General features: G+C 39.6%; 1 pseudogene; it reads right to left on the reverse strand.

Annotated features, from left to right (window-relative positions):
* Window positions 1-745: 745 nt before the first annotated feature.
* On the reverse strand, window positions 746-2551 carry LOC147891356 (flavonoid 3'-monooxygenase CYP75B137 pseudogene; annotated as a pseudogene).
* Between the last annotated feature and the right edge of the window lie 4824 nt (window positions 2552-7375).

The following is a 7375-nucleotide window of genomic DNA, read 5'->3' on the forward strand; positions in this document are numbered from 1 at the left end:
CTCATCATATGTAACCCTATCACGTGAGTTCAACAAAAGGATATTTTTTATTTCTAAAATTTACATAAATATATATACATAAGGGACTATTTAAAATAGTTTTGGAAAAAATTTACAGATTTGTATAGAAAAGGGGTACATTTTATTAATGAAAATTTTACACAGATAAGGGATTTTAGAAATATGCCTTGAACGCACGTGGTATAGAGGGTTTATACATAGTGACCCCCCCGAGGAATGATGTTAGAGGTCAATAGTCATCAAACAAGGACATAATTTTTTTTAATTATTTGAATGTTTGATCCTCCCGATATTCATCAGTGACTAGGGGGCAACAGTGTTTGAGAAGACAATTCAACGAGGATGATCTTCGAAATTAATAGTCAGCAAACAAGGACATCATTTTTTTAAATTCTTTGAATGTTTTATCCTCCCAATATTCATGTTGACATCTTCCAATTCATGTCCTCTTAAATTTTCATATGGACTCTCAAGATTAATGTTATAACTTAAAGCTCTCACAACTACCACCCTCTATTTAATAAGGCTGTCTTTGTTAGCAAGTAGTAAATAAGCTTGTGTAATCCTTCGGAAATATCATAATTTTTGGAGAAGAAGTGTGCCAACTCTTCCCCTACACAACTCTGTGGTTATGGCTAAATACAAAGTACTATGTGAAGAATACAAAGTGAGATGTGCTTAATGCAAATTGCTATGTGCTAAATTCAATATTTTAAAGATAAAACAAAAACAAATCCAAATCTTTGTTAATAAAACATATCCTTCGTTAAAAGAGCTACCTGTAGTTTTAGTGCCTCTTATTGTATTTAGCAGCACCATACATGGTAAGGAGGCGAACCATTGGTTGGATGCTTACCTCGTATAATTCTAAGGAGGTGAACCATTGGTTGGATGCTTATTAGATGGGCAACGACCTACGCAAGTCTGGGAGTGGGGATGGCACGTAAGGGAACAGCCAAGGACAAAACTGTTTCGAGCTTTTCCTGCATGTCCAGACGTTCAGGCACACGCCAATCAAAACAGTGTACCAGATTGGCTATGACGAGAGGGACGAGCACTAGAGCGAGTGGCATCCCTGGGCAACCGCGCCTCCCTGACCCGAAGGGCAGTAGCTCGAAGTGTTGCCCCCTCACATCCACTGCGCTTCCCACAAACCTCGACGGCACAAACTCCTCCGCTCTCTCCCACGTTGCCTCGTCCCTCCCTATCGCCCACATGTTTATGAACACACTCGTGCCTGCAGGGATCGCGTACCCCGCCGCTTCACACCTCTCCTGGGCTGTATGTGCCAGCGTTGTCGCCCCTGCTGGGTGCAGCCTTAACGTCTCCTTCACCACTGCTTGCAAATATGGTAGCTTCGGCAGATCGCTCTCCCGTAGCAGCCGCCTCTCCTCTCCCACCGCCTCATCCATTTCCTCCCGCACCTTCTTCAGCTCCTCCGGGTTCCGCAGCAGCTCCGCTACCGCCCATTCTACCGTGACGCTCGTCGTATCGACCCCGCCCGTGAACATCTCCTGGTATGACGATGATGAGAATTAGGTGCCCGCATCGCAAGAAAAAATTAACAAAGAATCCCCAACGACATACCCATACGTATAATTAATTTACCCAGACAACGGCCTTGATCGAATCCAGTGCCTGTGCGTCATGCCCTCCCGTCTTCTCCAACAACACGTCCACAAAATCCGGTGTCGACCTTCTTTCTGCATCACTCCTTAAACGCTCTTTTACGATCCTGCTCATGAAGTCGTCCAAGTGCTCATGAACTCGACGCATGCGACGCTTGGTGAGCAGGTCCAGCCATCCCAGCCAGGGGATGTAGTCTCCTATCAGTGTAGAAAGTAATACAGTATTGAACTCGTGCAACAGGTCGTGCAGCTCTCCGCCCGGGCCAGTCGCCCAGTCCACCAACGTTGTCGAGAAAGCTAGGCGAGACACGATATTGCCGGCCATCGTAGCCGCACATTTGCTCAGCTCGAGTACATATCCTTCGCCTTTACTAGCCTTGAGCTCTATATATTGTATCATACGAGCAACCTCCTCGTACCTCACATTTTCGCAGTCTTGAAGCCTTTTTTGAGAGAAAAGTTGCAAGCTGAAGAGTTTCCGGACCTCCCTCCACTTGGGGCCGTAGGGTGCGAAAGCAATACTGTTCGCTTGTCCATACAGCAAAGCCTCAGGCATTCCTGAAACAGGACGATCGGAAAAGGATTTGTCGTGAGTCATCAAGAATTCCTTAGCGAGGGAAGAGGAGGATATGATCAGAGCCGGGAAAGAGCCTAGACGCAGGGAGAAGATAGGCCCGTATTGGCGGGAGAGATGAGTGTAGGTGCGATGAAGAGTGGCAGAGTTAGCTCCGAGGAGCTGGGGCAGGTTGCCGAGGATTGGCCAAGGTCGAGGGCCTGGGGGAAGCTTTGATTTGCGGGTTACAGACTGGTGAAATGAAAAAAAGACTAAGATGAGCAAGGTGGGGAGGAGAATTGCGGCTGCTAGTGTGAAGGCGCTCCACATGAGAGGAAGAAGCTCCATAGCTGTGCAGCTGGGGTTGTCTTGAGGTGGTGAGAATGGCTCAAGCGCTGGGTCTTTTATGGTCTTAGGGACATGCCAGGTGGCAACGCGGGAACATTTTCTTGCTTAAGCGCGTTTACAGTGCGGGAACATTTTCTTGCTTAAGCGTGTTTACAGTGATTGAGTGTTCAATTTTCAATGGCACGGAATGGTTGAGTGTTCAACTCGAGAGGGTCTTAGCTGCCCACGTTTGGGCAGACTGCATGATTTTAGGGGCCGATTGGGCCTGGCAGGTGGGCAAGCTAGTTGTATGTAAAGAGCCTAAGAAAATGGCGAGTGGCATCTACCAAGAGTGATTTTGTTATGCGTGACATGCGGCAATGCAAGGCATTTTTTCTCCATTTTTTGAATTCGAGCATTCAATGTTAAGTGTATCAACGAGTAAGCCATCTTAGAGGAGTTGGCACATTATGGATCACTTTTATTCCCAAGTTATTCCTCATTTGTTTGTGCATAGCTTAATGTTTTACACAAAGGCTTTTATTTTTTATTTTGAATTCACATTGGAGAGCACATTTCTTTCTAACCCTTTAAGCTTTTCCACACACTTGAGCCTTACCACTAAGCTATAAAGCACTATAATATGCCTATTGGAACCATGCAATTTACAAATGGCCTCTCCTTCCCTCCCCAATCTAGTGGCTCCTCCCTCTATAATGCCCCCATTTATTAAAGTCCCCCGCTCGATTAAGTGGCAAGCCTCCCCTCCCCCCTTTGTTCTTTTCCCCCTTTAGTTCAATCATGCACTTGCCCTCTTCTCTTTCACCCCCCCCCCCTTTATTCATTTTCCCATTTAGTTCAATCATGCTCTTGCCCTCTTCTCTTTCACCTGTGACCCCTCTTCTTTTCTCCAAAACTAATAGCCCCCCAACTAATAATACACTATCTATTAAAAAAATTCAGACTTGTGTAAAGTCTAATTTTAGAATTGTACAAAGAAAACTCTAAAAATGATGAATACTATACTCTAAAAAACTAAGTGCTTGTTGTGGTGAAGCTATCTTTCATAACAAAAATTATAGTAGCTATATAACCAAATACTTGCCATGAATACTATAATTTGTTTAATAATTAGGGGAAATATGGACTCAAAAAGGGCCTCTTGTATTAGGGGCTTAAAAATATGGATTAATCTCTTGGCCAATGAGGAGGCTCAAGAATTAAAAGAATGGAGGTTTTGCTCCTCCTCCTCATTGGTTGGAATGAAAGGTCCCCACCCCAAGTTACTCGTATTAGCAACGTACAAGGCCTTAGGAGAAATCTTGGCTTTTAGGGATGGTTGGATCATACCTCGGGGAGTTCACCTCACAAAATTTTAGTGTACCACATGCATCAAAAAGGAAGAGTATTTTAAAGTAACTTTTTGGAAAAATTTAATAGGATTACCATAGAACGAGGGGTTATTTAATTCAAATTTAGAAAAAAATCACTTAGTTCATAAGTAAAGAGGGGTGTTTTTACTAAGGGGGAAAATTTTAGTTGAGGGGTTTTTTAAATACCCCTTGAACATACGTGATATGTAGGGTTTCTTATTATTGCACCCCTCGAGGATCATACTTGATCTAATGGTTGACAAGCCCTTTAATATACCCAATCTCATCCATTAGATCATGGACGATCTAATGGATATAATTAAAAGCTCTATAAGAGCATATGTGTGACATCGAATCATTGCTTCATCCAACGACGGTGGCAGACTATAAGGCAGTAGACTGAACTGGCCCCTACGATAATAATGGCCTTAGAGAAGCGTGGTAGCTAAACCTTGTGCTTCGAGATGCGTGGAGCATGAATTGAGGAGGGCCCTTGGATGGATAGTAGATCTAACGATCCAAAAAGGGGCGCGATATGTGTGGCCTTGGATGGGAGGATGGATCCAATGATCCACAATAGATGCCGCATGCGAACCCTTGATCTAAATTCAGATTGGAAGTGTATACTGGCACCCACATGTGTCTCCATGGTAGATGGAGAGCCATTGGATCATGCATAGATCAATGTTTCAAAAAAGGCACCACATGCGAGCCGTTAGATTAGGATTCAAGATTGATGATAGAAAAAGGGTGTTAAACGCGAGCCATTAGATGGCATCTTCAACATTTTTAAGTACATCACTTGTCATTATGACTCATCAATTTTTCCCTTTACCACAATGTTTTTCCCAAGAGATTAAGGACTTAACCTTTTGCTTAATGTCTCTCATATGAGGCCCTTTTTTAGCCCATATTTCAACTAATGTTATCAAATAATTGAACATCCAATTCTGTATATCTAACAATATCAAGATTACTTGTTCTCTTGGAGAGGTGGTGGTTGGGGGGGGGGAGGGAGTGGTGAGAAAGGGGGGGGAACAGAGGGAGGGAGTGGACAGATAGAAGGGAAAAGAGGGAGGGAGTGAAGGAGAAAGATGGAGGAGAGGTAGGAGGAGAAGAGATGGAGGTGTAGACAGGGGTACTCTAGGGGGAGAGGGGGAGAGGGAGGGAGGGTGAGGGAGAGACAGAGGTATGGGGAGAGGGAGGAGGAGGAGGGAGAGAGGAAGCGAGGCAGCTGAGAGGGGGAGGGTTTAGGAGGAGGAGAACGAGGGAGGAGGAGAATGGGGTGAGGTAGAAGGAGAATGAGGAGGGAGTGAAGGGATACATGAGGTGAGGTAGAAGGATAATGAGGAGAATGAGGAGGGAGTGAAGTGATACATGAGTTAGGTTTAGATTTAGGCTTTTAAGGGCAAGTTTTTGGGTTTCCCAAGAAAGAATAAGTAGCATAACCCCTCACTCCACACTTCATTCCAACCATTCATGCTAGTGCACTCTTGGGGGAGGGGGGCACTTTGAAAAACTACATATAGCACGTGTGATCGTGGGGTGTTAAAAAAACCCCCTACCTAGAGATTTTTATAACCTTTATACACCCTTCTATAAATTTTGAGATGATTAAAGTATCCCTTATGTATGAAAACTTTCAATTTTTGAATTAAATAACCCCTTATGTATGTACATTTTTTGTAACTCCATAAAAATATAAAACTCCTTCCGTTGATCATACGTGCTATATTACATATTTCTTCGTGACTTGAGAGTGTACTTTGCATCCCTAGCTGTTGCTTGTTTTGCCAAAAATTTTAAAATGTTGCAACAAGCGAGTTGTCTTTCCACCTATTATATGCAACAAGTTCAAAACGCTTTTGTTTGCTATTTTTCAAAAAGTTTTAAAATTTTGTTTACTTAAATCTTTGCATTTTTTGAAAAAAAATCAGAAAGAAGTGAATTCTTTCAAACCTGTCGCCTTTAATAATACAGTTGTGTCTTTTTAGCAACCTATTAGATAGAAACAAGTTCAAAATGATTCTGTTTGTAATCTTTTTAAAAAAATCAAGGTTTTGAAAAAAATCAACGGGGGGACTTGTTGAGCAACCTATTGCATACACAATAAGTTCAAAATGGTTTTTCTTACATCTTGGAAATTTTTCAAGGTTTTGAAAAGATTCAATTCTCTCCCAACTTGTTTGTTTGAGGAACAAGTTGGTTCCTTTTAAGTAACGTATTGCAGATGTAATACTTAAGCTCAAAACTCATTTGTTTGAATTTTTTGGAAAAATTCAAGCGTTTGGAAAAAAGATTCTTCTCCCAATCTCATGCATGTACAATAATTTCAAAACACTTTGGTTAATGCTTTAAATTTTCTTAATTTTAGAAAAAGTGAATTCTCTCCAAGACTCTTGCATAAGCAAAACTTTATAATCATGTAAATACATAAAACAAACATTATTAATGTAAATATAATAATACATATATAAGATTTATTAACAAAGAGTATATCAAGTAAAATTATATAAACAATCATTTGTATAATTAAAAAAAAAATTGGTTCAAAATATTAAAACAATACATAATATCATTTATACAAAATATATAAGTAATTAAAATGAATACCTATAAGGATAAAATACATAAAAATATATGAATATAACTATTTTGAAAAATATAAATTAGTGATATAAAAAGTACATAGATATAATATATTTAAGCTAAGAATTAGGCCCCAGGCATGTGCCCCACCATTGGTAGGCAATTGTGAAAGAAAAATAAAACTTCAAGAAAATTATAATTTATAACTTTTTAATTTTTAAAAAAATCAATTTTATTTTTTTATAATGAAAAAGTCAATTCAAACAATATGAAAATAATAAACTAGTAAGGACTATGTACAAAATCATAAACTAATTCTAGGATTAGTAAATGATGTGACTAATAAATGGTACATGTTAAACTCCCTCATCTTTCATTATATTTAAATGAAAAATATAAACAAATTTTTTTTAAAAATCAAACAATATGCAAATCATCAACTAATTGAAGAATATTATAAAGTAAGAAGTATGTACAAAATCATAAACTAATTCTAGAAATGATGTAATTGATACATGGTTTTGAATTTCTCACTTTTGATAGTTATTTGATTCATACTAGAAAATAATAATTACATGTTTAAAGGAAAAATGAGGTTCATATTAAGTACCAAGTACGTCTTTGGATCAATAGATAAAATCACAACTTCGACTCACAAATGGATATTTCTTAAATATGACATTCTTCAATTCTACATAATATTCACTAATGTACACCATCATGCTCATAGAGAGTTACTCCCATCGTATACTATCTAATAACAAGTACTCTAAGTGTAATTTCCTTTGATGGAACCATCATCCTAGGAGAAAGAAGTGTGATAAGGTGTTTTATAAGCCATGTCTTGTTGATAATTTGTTAAAATTTATGATTATGGTTTGCTT

Source organism: Dipteris shenzhenensis, chromosome 18 (genome assembly GCF_047967505.1).
Source record: "Dipteris shenzhenensis isolate YYH24624 ecotype China chromosome 18, Dip_SZ_1.0, whole genome shotgun sequence".
In the NCBI taxonomy this organism is placed as follows: domain Eukaryota; kingdom Viridiplantae; phylum Streptophyta; class Polypodiopsida; order Gleicheniales; family Dipteridaceae; genus Dipteris; species Dipteris shenzhenensis.